We start from the raw sequence: 14,608 nt of genomic DNA, 5'->3' as shown, positions 1-14,608 counted from the left end.
TTGTGCACCGGGCCTCTAGTATTATATACATATATATACACACATATATACATATATATACACATATGTATGTGTGTGTGTATATATATATATATATATATATATAAACATATGTGTATATTTATATATATCTTCTGAATATCTCTACTTTGATGGCCTATGTGATATACTTTAATTTTAACATGTTGGAAATGTATTCACCTCCTAAAATTCTCTGCCAAGAACTAATCTAACTAGTCTCCCAAACTAGTAGTAATCTTAACTTAATCTTTGATTCTTCTTTCTCTTATTTCCACCATCACATCTAATTCATCATCAAATCCTGGGCTTTCCTATCCATCCCCAGTGTCCCTCCCAACAGTCTCTTGCCACTCCAGTTCATTCTGTGTTCTGCTTCCAGAATAACCTTCCTAAAATAAACATCATGTCTTGTTAGTGCCCTATTCAAAACCCCCTCCTGTCTCTCCATTGCCTACAAGAGAAATTCCAAACAACTTTGTGTGATGGACAAGGCTCATCATGATTTAAACAATGATTTCTTTTCTCTCCATAATGAGAGTTTATTCTCCATTTAGGGATCTGGTTTCCCACTCTCTTGAAGTTCAGGGTGGGTTCCCTTGGAAGCAGTCTCTGAGACAGAGATTGGATGCAGGAGTTTGATCAGGACATGGTTTTGGAATTGCCACCTATAGATAAGAAGGTAATAAAGTAGAAAGGGGTTGAGAGAGATGTCGAGCTGTGATAAGTGGTAAGTTGGTGCTCACTTGCATGGGAATTGGCAAATGGTATACATCAGGGCTTTCCCCTCCTCCAGAGCCCACATACTAACTCATCTTTGGCTGCAGTACAATCTCTATTAAGGGCTCAGTTGAATCCACAAAGTATTCAAAAGCTGGGATGGCCCTTCAGAGTTGTAGAATTTGATGTGAGGGAGCTGGGCACCTGTACCCCCGAAAGGGGGCAAGACTTGGGCAAACTCTGAGACAATTACTAAAGAGGCTGACAGCTGAAGGCTGTCTGTTGGCACCGCCCCAGCCCCTGGAGTAGTAAGTCCTTAAAGAGAAGCTTGCCACAGTTTTATATGGCCTCCGAATTTAAAGCTCTCAGAGCACTAACTGACACTGCTGGGTTGGGAGCCAGTGGCGGAGCAAAGCTCACGTCTCAAGTTTGTGATTGGGCCTTGGCTCTGATAGCCTGGCAGCTATAACAGGTAAAGGAGGCTTTTGGCAAAATCAGACAAATTCCCTGGTTTTCTGTCCATCTCTTGAACTGAATATTGAAGAATTATGGATTGTCATTCTCTTCTATTAAGCTACCCACCCCAAAGCTCTTTAATTCATCAGCTTCTTCATGCTCCATTATGGCAGTGGTTCTCAACAGGGGACAGTGTTGCTCCTGAGGGTACATTTGGCAATAATGTCTAAAGACATGTTTGGTTGCCGTGACTGTGGGAGAGGGTATTACTGACGTTTAGTGGGCAGAGGTCAGGGATACTGCTGAACATCCTACAGTGAACACAGGGAACACCCCTCCCAACAAAGAAAGATCCAGCCCAAAATGTCAATAGTGCTGAAGTTGAGAAACCCTGATCTATGACAACAACCACTCAGTGGACACGTACTTCATCCCCGATGCCCATGGGGAAATAATGAAATGAACTGTCACCTGTGCAGGTTCTGAGCTAATCTGTGTGACCCTCACCCACGCCCACCCCCAATCCTTCAATCCTAACTAAATTTTTATTGCCTTTTACCCCTGACAAGGCCAAGTAATCGATCTCAGGTTCCACCCTATTTCTGTAGAGTCCATTGCCTGCAGCCATCCCCTTATCGGTTAGGATGCTGCTGCGGCTGCAAAAAATAAACCAACTCACTTTGACTTAGAAAAGAAGTTTATTAAGAGAATGTGGGGTAATTCACATAAATACCAAGAGGGCTGGATTCTGCTATCCTCACTGATATCAGGTAGCTCAATTCACCTAGATCCTAGCCATCCAAAATCACACCACAAAGTTGGTCCCATGAGGACACAGCCGCGGGCAGCCGAACATTGAATTGCACAGCCTGTGCCCTGCACGGAATGCCCCGTGCCTGGCGCTGGGCCGCTGCGGCCCCTCAGCACCCGGTGCTGCTGGAGAAGATCCCCTGCCCTTCTTGCTCCTCTGCATCTCCCGCTTCAGTCTGGAGCGGGTGTATCTAACCTGTGAGGCCTAAGATGTTAACTGCAAATCATGCTGTGAGAGTGAGAATCTGAGAGCTTGGGTGGTGGGAGGTGGCCTTTATAAGGAGGGGAATTCCTCAGACACAGAAAAAACTTATAAAGAGGGGAATTCCTCAGGCAGAGAAAGTGTTCAGATGCTGGAGAGAAATATAGTGACAACTTTTAGGTGAGAGGTGTTAATTCCTCTGATATTTGCATGCATTTCAGGCCATTTTACTGTAAACATCTCCAACAGCAAAAGCTTGGATGTGTATATAGCTCTGTATTGTGTTATATCAGGTTACTTCATAGGTCTCTGACCCTGTCATAATTACACACACACACACACACTCATATAATGATAGACTGGTTGCTGTATTTATTTCCTCAGAATAAAAATAGGAGTATGTCCCCTCAAGATCTTACCTTTATTACTCAAATTCATTTCAACATGTGTTAGCAGTGCTAAAATAAACAATGCTGGAAATAGTTTCCTAATGAAATAAACCTAGACAGCACGGCCTTTGATTTCTGTCTTTGATTAATTGCATGCTTGTTTTATCTTTCATGAAAGATAAATCCACATGCAAAGCTGTATCAAGGCAGAAAAACAAAGAGACCTTTTTTTTGGAAGAGTTCTTTGTCCTAGTGTGGCATTTCTCTCTCTCTCTTTTTTTCTTATTGTCACTTGATGGATCTTCTCATTCACCTGTTCTGACAACATCCTAGATGAAAAGTTCTGTGCTTCGAAGCTGAGCTGATGATACCCTGACCAGACTCTGCAGGAGTTTCTGGTTGCCTGTCTCAGTCTAAGCTAGCATTGTCTACAGACTCAGTACGGTAGGACAATTATTATTATTTTTAAAATGAATTTAATGAGACATCCTGGAAGGAAGGATCCAGAGGTAGGTCCATTTTTATTTTCACATGAGGACTAGGGGCAGCCAATTTGCCTATCATTGTTGGAGATGTTTTATTAAGAACCCAATTTTATAGATTACACAGCCAAACATAGGACTGCTTTTTCACTATTGCTCAAGGTGTCCTCCCATACCACCATTTAATCCAGTTTTATAGACAGAGAAACTGACTTGTAGGAAAAGGAGAGCACAGACTCAGAATGACAAATCAAATACTAAAAAAACAAATAATAATAAAAACAATGCTTTCCTATTTATAAGACCAGTGAAGGAAAAAAAGCAGAGGAATTCTTACCAGTCTGAGGCTGGTGGTCACAACCCCAGTTTTTTTAGCTCATCAGAATTGCATACTTTCTTTCATCTTCTTTTTAAATAAGATTTTTATTTTAGAATAGTTTTAGATTTAGAGAAAAGTTGCAAAGATAGTTCAGAGAGTTCCTATATACCCCACACCTAATTTCCCCATTGTTAACATCTTATATTAGTATGGTACATTTGTCACAAGTAATGAGACAATATTGATATATTATTATTAATTAGAGTCCATATAGTTTATTCAGATTTTCTTCATTTTTATTAAAATATAATTGGCATATACTATTATATTGGTTTTGGATATATAACATAAAAATTCAATATTTTTATATATTGTGAAAGAATCACTACAATAAGTCTAGTTACCACTCATCATCATACATAGGTACAAATTTTCTTTTCTTGTGTAAGAACTTTTTAAAGATCTACTATCTTAGCAACTTTCAAACATGCAATGCCATATTATTAACTAGAGCCATGTGCTGTACATTACATCCCCATAACATATCCTATATAATAAAAGGCTAATATGCAAATTGTCCCCTCGACTGGGAGTTTGGCCAGGGGGCTGGGCCAGCCAACCACCAACGGCCCCTCCCCCTGGCCAGTCAGACCCCACCTGTGCATGATTTGTGCACCGGGCCTCTAGTTTATTTTATAATTGGAATTTTGTACCTTTAAACCACCTTCACCCATTTCATCCATCCCCCACTTCTTGACTCTGCCACCACCAATCTGTTCTCTGTAGGTATCTATGAGTTCTGTTTTTGTTTTTTTGTTTTTGCTTGTCTCATTTTTTTTAATATTGTTGAGTTTGGTTTGCTAATATTTTGTTGAGGATTTTTGTATTTATGTTTATTAGGGATATTGACTTGTAATTTTCTTCTTTTGTACTCCCTCTGTCCCATAATAATAATAGCAAGTAAATATTTAAACGGGAATTATTGGCGAATGCAGCTGTAAGTTATGTTGTAGCGCAAAATTGCGAAGTCTTCAATCAAAATGTGTTTCATGACATCTGTCATTTGTTTTGACACATCTTTCAATTTTTAGGTTAATCTAATTATTACGAATTTTAACTATTTTTCTAATTTCATCCGCTGATCGAAATCAATTGTTTTATTTCAGTTGAATATCAACCCATTGTAAAAATAAGATGAAAAAAAGAGAGTTTTCAAGCAAAGATAGAGTTGCGATTTTCCAGTTCTTGATGCATCACAAGAAAAAGGAAAAGTTGCAGAAAGGTGCAATTATGTTAGATGCAAAACAATTTAAGTGCAACAGAATGACCATATCAAGAATTTGAAAACGTGCTTCTGAAAATAATTGTCAAGGAGAATCTTATGCTAATGTTGATTCTTTGAAAAAACAAAACTGTGGACGTAAATGCAAAGATTATGGAGAAAAACTTGAAAAACGTAGACATATTCCTTTTAGCAGAAGAGGCACCATATTAGCCTTTGATAATATTTCTCCAGAAATACTGGATAATACGTTTCTGTCACTTCAACAAGTTATGCTGGAAGCAATGAAGAACGATGGCTCCAATAATTTTAAGCTCACGCATATAGGGAAAGCAAAGCTTCGCAGCCAAGGGATCCTACCTACAAGTTTAAAATGCAGTAACAAAATTATTGAAAAATCCAGAAACTATCTGAACACTCAAAATAAAAATTAGAAGTACTATTTTTAATTTATTGTTTAATTTAATCTAGTTTTTTGATAATAAATGTTGCATTCTATATTTATTTTCTTTTGCTACTATTATTATGGGACAAATTACATTCATCAACTGCTACTATTATTATGGGACAGAGGGAGTAGTTTTTTTCTTTCTGGTTTTGCTATCAGGGTAATGGTGGCCTGCTATAATGAGTTTGGAAGTGTTCCTCCCTCTTCTATTTTTTGCTAGAGTTGGAAAAGGATTGATATTGATTCTTCTTTAAATGTTTGGTAGAATTCACCCTTAAAGCCATCTGGTCCTGACTTTTGCTTGTTGGGAGGATTTTATTAATGATTCAGTCTCCTTACTAGTAACCAATCTGTTCAGATTTTCTTAGTTTTTAATCTAAGCGGTGTGTGTGTGTGTGTGTGTGTGTGTGTGTGTGTGTGTGTGTGTTTCCGATTCCAGGACGCCATCCAGGACCCCATATTACCGTTAGTCATCTTGTCTTCTTAGCTTCTCCTGACTATGACTGTTTCTCAGATTTTTCCTTGTTTTTGATGTCCTTGACAGCTTTGAGAAGTACTGGTTAGGTATTTTACAGAATATTTCTCAATTGGGATTTGTCTGGGTTTTTCTCCTGAGTACAACCTAAGATCTCAAAAATTGACTCGAGTCAGCAGGGAGGAGGGGGGCTTCTGATGCTCAGGGGAGAGGCTGTCTCCCAGTCTGATTCCCTAGCGGGGGAGGGGAAGTACTAAGTTAACCAACTTCAAAAAGACCATTTGAAAGGAAGACTGATAACCCACTATGAGAGTTCACAGTGTTCACAGACATTCATTATCTATAGGGTTTACGTACTCATCTTGGGGAAGATATAATATTAGACATCTTATTTTGGGTAAGATTTAAAATTTTAGAGCACATGATGTGAACTTCTGTTGATTTAGGAAGGGTGGAGAGGCTGGATTCCCTGGTCAGTTAAGACTCAGAACAAAGTAGTGACTTGCTGTGGTTGTACTCTAATATTGAAGTAAAGATTTAACTTTGACATTCAAGTAAAATGTAATTAGATACATAGATTTGCAGATCTATAAAATGAGGTCAGTATTCAGGAAGCATGAAACACACAAAGAAAATGCACAGGGATTTTCCTTTTGGGTGGAAAAAAAAAGAAGCAAGTGTAAGGTACTTATTCAACTACTAGCAAGGTGAGGTCTAGCACTACAAAGAACAAATATAAAAGGAAAAGGGGTTTATATAAAAGCTATACTTACCACGTTCAGAAATAAACCGTCTGCCCTTGCTCTTTCCTCTGTGTGGTGTTTTCTCTCCCAGATCTTCGAGTAGCTCTCACGTCACTTCCTCAGAGAGCCCTTTCTTCATCACCTTATCTAAAATGACCTGATTCTGATTTATTTTTTAATTAATTAATTAATTTTATCATCACCCTAGGATATGTTTTCATTGATTTTTTTTAAGAGACAAAGGAAGGGAGAGAGAGAGTGAAAAACATCGATGTGAGAGAAAAACATCGATCCTTTGCTTCCCCTAAATTCCCTGACCAGGATCAAACCCACCACAACCTTTTGGTGTACTGAGCGATGATGCTACAATTGACTGAGCCACCCAGCCAGGACCCCCGACTCTGCTTTATATTTCTTCATATCACTTATTCATTTCTCACATTATCAAATACATGGGCTTTTTAAAAACGTTGGGTAGGCTGCTGTCTCCTAAAATTCATACAGTAGAATGTGAGCCCAGTGGGAGCCAGGACTCTGTCTACTTTGCTCACCATGTTATCACGGGGTCCCTGCTTACTCAATAAACTCTACTGCCCCATTTTCTGCAGAATGTAACATGAGCAATTTAGTAGCACAAATTACTTTTCCATCTTCTTTTATGAGAAGAAATTCAAGACATCTTGCTCATGACTTTGTGTACTAATTTTTCGGTTGAGAATTCTTTTCCTATTTAAGTAGATTTTAAATATTGTGCTTGTTGCACAAACTTGATGATATAAAAAATGAGTAAATCTTTCACAATTGCCCTTTTAACTAGTTACCTGTTTTATTTTTACCTACTGTGATCTGATTCTTGTCTATATGGATGAGCTCAGATTTTTAAGCCAATTGCAGAGGTCTGATTGGCAAACAGAAATGACACATAATAGGGTTTCTCAGAGCTAGACATTTCGGGTACTTTTTTCTTCATATTTTTGTTTTATTCTTTTGTTTTGTGTTTTAAATATTTAAGCTTTTAAACATTGCAAGTGATTTAAAAAATTCACTAATTTAACTTTAAAGTGATTCTGTCAAAAATCCAGTATACCTAGGGAACATGAAAGGATCATGCCTACTTGCAAAGGGCAGGGAATAAAAAGCCAGAAGGTAATGTAAGATGGTTTCTTACCATAGTCAATGAAAATTGCTTACATGTAAAAGAAAGCTTATCTGGTAGGGGAAATAAAGAATGACTTTTCCAAAAAGGAAACATCTTTATGCCATCCATACATACCATAAGGATTGGAGATATAATACTAACCCTAATAATCATATCATGTTCATTCTTTACTTAATTCTTCAAGCTTTTAAATGTCATTTTCTTGTATCAGTTTAAACATAATAATGGCCAGGCCAACCATCTGTGCATTTTCATAGTGATGACACTAAGATGCATCTAATCAAAGTTTAGCAGCTAACTGTTAATAAAGTAGAAAATACCAAGTTCACTACTATTGTATTACAAGTCAAAAACAACTGGCCACATAAGTAAATTATGCCCAATGGATAGCAACTTGGCAATGAAATTTACTTTTTCGTGCAAAAACACGTATGAGTCTCAAAACCATTAAGCTTAACAAAAGAAGGGAGTCATGTACTATATTTATGTATTATACTATTTATATGAAATTCTAGAAAAGGCAGGTATAATCTATAATTCTAGAAAAGGCAAATATAATCAGCAATTAGATTACTGATTACCTGAGGCCAGGTAGAAGGAAGACTAAAGGCAAAAGAGCACAAGAAATTCGGGGCGGGGGTGATGGAATTGTTTTATATTTTATTGTGGTGATGGTCACATGGTTGTATACATTTGTCAAACTCATCAAATTTTACACCTAAATGGATGCATTTTGTTGTATGTAAATTATGCCATAACAAAGTTGATTTGAAAAATAAATGTAAGTCCCTCTCAAAACTTTCACTTCAAGTACTTTTTTCATCAAAACAATTCCAAGACTCATTCAATATAATGATTATTGCATTATCTGTTTTAAATGTGTTCTTATTGCCCAGCTGGCGTAACTCAGTGATTGAGCGTCAACCTATGAACTATGTCAGGGTTCGATTACCAATCAGGGCACATCTTTGGGTTGTGGGCTCAATCCCCAGTGTGGAGAGTGCAGGAGGCAGGCAATCGATGATTCTCTCTCATCATTGATGTTTCTATCTCTCCCTCTCCCTTCTGACTCTGAAATCAATAAAAACTTTTTAAAAATGTGTCTTATACACTGTGTGTGTTAACACTCCCAGTAATAATAATAATAGTATTGGCCATGCTTTATGAAGCTGGTATTCGTGTTATTTAGTGGTATCCTCTTGAGGATCTGCCTGATAAGAGCATCCACACCTACACACCTGCTCCTGAAAACCTTCCAATAAAATTTTCTCATTGGTTTATTCTTCTCTGCTAAGAAATAATTGAGAGCTGTGACAAGTGTCATAATTTTAATACATTATGAAATAGACAAATGTATATTTAAATGTGCACTAAAGGAGTAGGACAGAATGGTGAATGCTGATTTCCATAGTAGTCTCTTTGGTTATTATTTTTACAAATGATAGCTTATTGAACATACATTCTTTTCTTATTACAGGTAGGAATTGGAATTATGTTAATGAAACAAGACTAACAAGGGGGAAAATAGAAAAAGCCCAAATAAAGTTATTTATATTGTGAATCTCATAGTAAAAAATAAAGAATAAAACAAACTTGGCATTTCTGAGAAGTCTTGGGAGTCACAATCCGTGTTAGTTGGTTCTGTTGCTGCCGGTTAATGAGCCAGTCACTCTGCACTCAGACTGAGAAAGCCATTTTTTTCCTTTGTTGGTTGTAATTCTACTGATGCTGGTGCTCTTATTACAGCAATCCTGCAACTCAGTTGGCTGGTATTGATTTGTTGACTCTAGGTCTTTATTGATAACCTTTACTGACCTTGTAAGATTCACAGATCCTCATTATGGCATAAGTCCAAAGGGCTTCAGAAAACAAAATGTTTTGGCACAAACGTGTGAGTCTGTGAACCCTGGACCAAAGAGAGGCTGCTCTGCAATGAGAGACCATAATATCCAAACCAACCATTTTCCTTGGAAGCCCAGTGTAAAATACGCACTTGTATGTGTTTGTTTACCAGTATTCTCTAGCAGGTAGCTCCCTCTTCCTGCGTCCTTTGTATTCCAAGGACATTAAGGCTTGCCTTGAATTCTGATAAAGCCTGCAGCAACACAAAAACCTCTGCGTCTTATACATATCAGTGTTGACACAGAGTTCCCTTCCAGCTCTCACAGCAAAATTGAATTCCTGCATAAGAGAATTGCTTCATGCCGTAAGATGTAATCTCTTACATCTTTTACTATTGGTTTCTTATCATTAAATTTGAAGAATTATGTTTGGGGCATGCGAATGCGTTGGTAGTGAAGAAAATAATGTTATGAAACCCAAAGAAGCAGCTTTTTATTGGTATTCATAAAAAACAAATCCATACTTTCTGGAAGAGCAAAGCAAATGATGACATTCCCTGCAGTAACCTCATCAGTTAGTTCATAAATTTCCTTGCATGTCCACCCACAGTATACAGAAGCCTGTTTTACATGCTCAGAGCACTAGGAAAAGAAACACTGGAGGAGGCATTTTGGCCCCAAGGGATGTAAATTTAATTAGTATTAGATGAGTAACATGTGGAGAACACTGTGTGTGTATACATATACACATATAGCTACATCTATCCATCTCCATATTCTAACTTCTACAGCTAAATACAAAGATTAACTATGAGTGCTGGGTGTCGTTGTTTTTTCTTCACACTTAGAGAGAAATCTTTTATTTGCACAGCCATTCCTTTCCTTGTTAAATTAGCAGGGTAAAGCAGTGATTTTTATTTTTTAAGTTTTCTTTTTTTAAATAGAATTTATTGGTGTTACATTGGTTAATAAAATTATATGTTTCAAGTTTTATAATATGTCATCTGTATATTGTATTATGTGTTCACCATCTAAAGTCTATTCTCCTTCCATCGCCATTAATCCCATTGACTCTTCTACCTGCCCCCATTCCCCTTTTCCTCTGGTAATCACCATACTGTTGCTGTGTCTATGAGTTTGTTTGTTTTTTGCTTAATCCCTTCACCTAATTTCCCAGCAGCCCCCTTCTGACAGCTGTCAGTCTGTTCTCTGTATCTATGAGTCTATTTCTATTTTGTTTGTTTGTTTTGTTCATTAGATTCCACATGTAAGTGAAATCATATGGTATTTATCTTTCTCTCATTGGCTGATTTCACTTAGCATAATACCCTCTAGGCCAGGGGTGGGCAAACTTTTTGACTCGAGGGCCACAATGGGTTCTTAAACTGGACCGGAGGGCCGGAACAAAAGCATGGATGGAGTGTTTGTGTGAACTAATATAAATTCAAAGTAAACATCATTACATAAAAGGGTACGGTCTTTTTTTTTTTTTTTTTAGTTTTATTCATTTCAAACGGGCCAGATCCGGCCTGCGAGCCGTAGTTTGCCCACGGCTGCTCTAGGCCCATTCAAGTTGTTGAGAAAGGTAAGATTTCCTTCTTTTTTACAACTGAGTAATATTACATTGTGTAAATGTACCACAGCTGAGTTTTTTAAATTTTTTAAAATTGATTTTAGAGAGAGAGGAAGGGAGAGAGAAAAAGTGGCCAGTGGAAGCCCCTTCATGTTGCTTCCTGACTCCTGTGGACATGTCTCTAGAAGTCTTTGAGAGCTTCCTTACTTTCTTGTGCAACAAGGTACCTTGTACCTTTCCTGCCTCAGACCTGGAACCAGCCATTTCTGCAGAGAGCTCTGGTTGATTTTGGTGGTATTCATAGCCACAATCTGGGAACTAAGAGAAAAGTAGCAGAATATTGAAGGTAAGTGCAAGTATTAGAAAAATGTTATTAAATGAAAAGTTTCAAAAATAGGAAAATTAAATTCTCAACAGGAAAACTAAAATTTTGACAAATACATTTAATGAATATATATATATTTCAAATCTAGAGGAAAATCCAAATTTTTAGCTGATAAGAGTGCAGGCTTGTGGCAGGGTTTTAAGATTGATCCACTTGGGGTTAGGAGCTTCCATGGGAAGTTTAAATAAAGTCTGACAAATGAGCCCCCATGGACAATGTTACAGTAGTATTTGTATTAGGTGCCCAGGTCTAACCTGAGGGACTGGGCACAAAGATGCTAACTCCTTCCAGTATTTCTGAGCCCAGATATAGTGTTAAACATAGTGCATGGGATCTGGCTAATATAAGCTTCAATAATAAAGACACTCCAAAAATGTGACTTTAGTAATAATAATAAGAAAAAAGTGTCTTTCTCCCTCTCACATAGTAGTTTCAAAGTGAGTGTGGCAGATCAGTGGGGTAGCTCTGCTCACATGAGGACCCAAGTTCATCCCAAGTCATGGCTCTGCATCTCCTGGCCAGTGTGCCTCAACCTTCACTGTGCATATGAATTCCCTAGGGGTCTTGTTAAAAGGCAGATTCCGTTTTAGTAGGTCTGGGTGGAACCTGAGATTCTGCTTTTCTAATAATTCCCAGTTGCTGCTGCTGCCTCATGACCACACTGTAGTAGTAGCAAGACCCATGGACGTTATCATGTCCATATTGTCAAAGCGAGGTCACAGCTACATTCAGGGTCTCCGCTGTAGAAAGGCAGAGGCTTCTTTGGTGACTCGTATCACTTCTGCTCACGGACCTTGGGTGAAAGCTTAGTTACACGGCCATGCCTTCTGCAAGGACATCTGAGAAATGTAATCTTGCTGGGCAGCCATGTACACAGCTACAATTCTATTGTTGGCAGACACCTCACAGTCCCTGCCACATTCCTCTATCTAAAGTCCCCTCATGCACCTCCCAGAGACTGGTGGTCACCCAATCAGGTGAGGTGCACTCAGAAAAGTGTCCAGGACGCTTGCCAGACCCGCACTTCACGGCATTCTTTCCTTCAGCACATTCTTGAAATATTCTCTTCCCGGAATTTCCTGAGTACAGAGGTGGCCTACCTAGGAGAGAATTCGAGAGTAGACTTTTTCTTTCTACCTTCCCGACTTTGGAGGTGAACCAGATGACCAGATTATACCGCTTCAAGATCTTCTTACTTAATGCTTCCTGTTTGGGTGAGGAAAAAAAATTGATACTTAAAACCCAGCGTCACATTATTCTGGCAAAGACAGCCTTGCTGGGCTGGGTCAACTGGGCTGCAGGTTTTCCTGTCCGGTGAGTGAGATAAGATAACAGATGAGTCCAGGCCATCGGTAAGATACACAGGCAGCGTGACAATGAATCATAATCACAGTACATTTGCAATAAAGCCCCAGTTTATGCACAGACAGACAGCAACATTAGATGGTTAAATAGCCCAGGGATATTGAATGAAAAACTTAATGTTTGTGAGTGATGATGTTGGCCCTTCTGTTTTTATTTACCTGACTGAAAAATGTCTGGCTTATGCAAACTGAAGGAAATTTTCATTTCCTGGTACTCTTCTCGGTACTCAAGCAAATGAAATAGAATTAACTAAAAATGGAATGATATAATCTGTTTTAGCTGACAGGCTACATGGGCAAAGAATAATCTAGTAAGCACTCCATGGCTGCTTTAATATGTCTTTGATAAACGAATGTGTTGGGAGAGATACTAAGCTGCTCTCTGAAAAAGAAAATTAAATATGTATATTCTCCCCTAAAAACCCAGGGCTAGGGAACAATGAGCCTTAGCTGGCTTTTCTCACCAGCATAGTATTACTATACTGTCTTTCATTAAAATGACAAATTTTCAAAAGTAGCAAAAATAACCCTGAAAACTTACTTTGGAAATCAAATAAGCCTACCATGTCCTTCCATTAGCTCAACAGTTGCTTCCAATTACTGTGAACAGATTTTCTCATTTGTGCTTCTTAGAAAAACTATTTATTTCCAGAGGAAAGCTGAGAATTGAATCATTTATAGAGATGCTCAAGACTGTAGCCACACCCTAGAAGAGCAGAAAACGTTCTCCCTGGATTCTGAGTCAAAGGCTGGAGATTTAAATCTCAGCCACCTAGTTTTTGATAATCATGATAATGATGAAAAAAAAGTGATAGCGAAGATGGTGATGACAATGACAATAGCCAGTATTGATGGAATGCTTACTGAGAACATGGCACTCTCTGTTCAAATACTTTCCATGTATTAACTAACTTAATCCTCACAGAACACTCTCTGAGGCAGGCAATATTATAATCCCCACTTTATAGTTGAGAAAAAATGAGGCACAGAGATGCTCAGTAACTCTGCTGAACTCAGTGGAGCAGTCACCTCTCACCCAGGACCTGTTTCTTCTTTCTGGAAACATATCTGGCTGACATTTCCCAGCCTCTTTTGCAGTACGAGTGGCCGCTGGACTAAATGCCAGCAATGGAATGTGAGAGATGTGTGCCATTTCTAGACTAAAATGTTTTTAGAAATAGGAGTGCCCCCTCCGTGCTTTCACCTCCTGTGGCTGGAGGAAGATGCTGGCGAAGCACTGGAGGTTGGAGAGCCACAGGTGGGAGGAGCCCGGGTCCCTGCAGCACTTCCAGCAACCAGGAGCACCCTCCTTGGAGTAGCACAGAGATGAAAACCAACTTCTCCTCTGTCTGAACCATCACGTCGCTGAGGGTCTACTTGTTACCACAGTATAGGCAGCCCTCGCTGGGCCAACACTCTGGGAAGTGGGAGGATTTGGGTTTGAATCCAGGCAGTCTGGCTGGATAGTCCGCCTTGGTTAAGCCCCTTAACCTACTTCTTCATTTGAAAAATGGGATTGATTGTTACAACCTGTCTCTCCAGGTTTCAAAGCTGGTGTCCTGAGGTTTCCAGAGAAAGACTGAATTCTGTGCAGTTCCTGAGGCAATCTGGGACGGAGTAAGAGGTACCCTGAGCAAGGTGTTCTGCTTGATTTGGGTTAATATTCTACCCAGGATCAGAGCTTTGGCATAGAGGACCCCCCCGCGCCCTCCCCCCCCCCCCCCCCCCCCCGGAGACCTTAGTCATCAGCTGGGCTTCTACAGGCTCCATGATGCTCCTTCTGCCATTCACCATCTGCCATTCACCATCTCCAGATATCTTCTGGCCCAGCCCAGCCCAGCCCAGTCCAGCCCAGCCCTTCCCTGTAATGTGCATCATGGTTTTCCCCCAAGAAGGCTGCTCCTTAGCAGTGCCAGGTCTCCTACCCCAGTTCCTCCCACTA

General features: G+C 39.2%; 1 long non-coding RNA gene across 1 annotated transcript in view; it reads left to right on the top strand.

The window, feature by feature from the left end:
• The window catches only part of LOC139012301 (uncharacterized), a 72,096-nt gene extending 57,800 nt beyond the window's left edge, over window positions 1-14,296 (top strand). The window contains exon 4 of the long non-coding RNA XR_011471847.1: window positions 14,209-14,296. This is a non-coding gene — a long non-coding RNA (uncharacterized lncRNA). The remainder of the gene's footprint in view (window positions 1-14,208) is intronic.
• The last annotated feature ends 312 nt before the right edge of the window (window positions 14,297-14,608 follow it).

Source organism: Myotis yumanensis, unplaced genomic scaffold (genome assembly GCF_028538775.1).
Source record: "Myotis yumanensis isolate MYYU_CA2020_CCGP unplaced genomic scaffold, mMyoYum1.0.hap1 SCAF_6, whole genome shotgun sequence".
NCBI classification, from domain to species: Eukaryota; Metazoa; Chordata; class Mammalia; order Chiroptera; family Vespertilionidae; genus Myotis; species Myotis yumanensis.
Note: the sequence above shows the minus strand (reverse complement) of the source record. Positions and strands in the feature narration are given on the sequence as shown.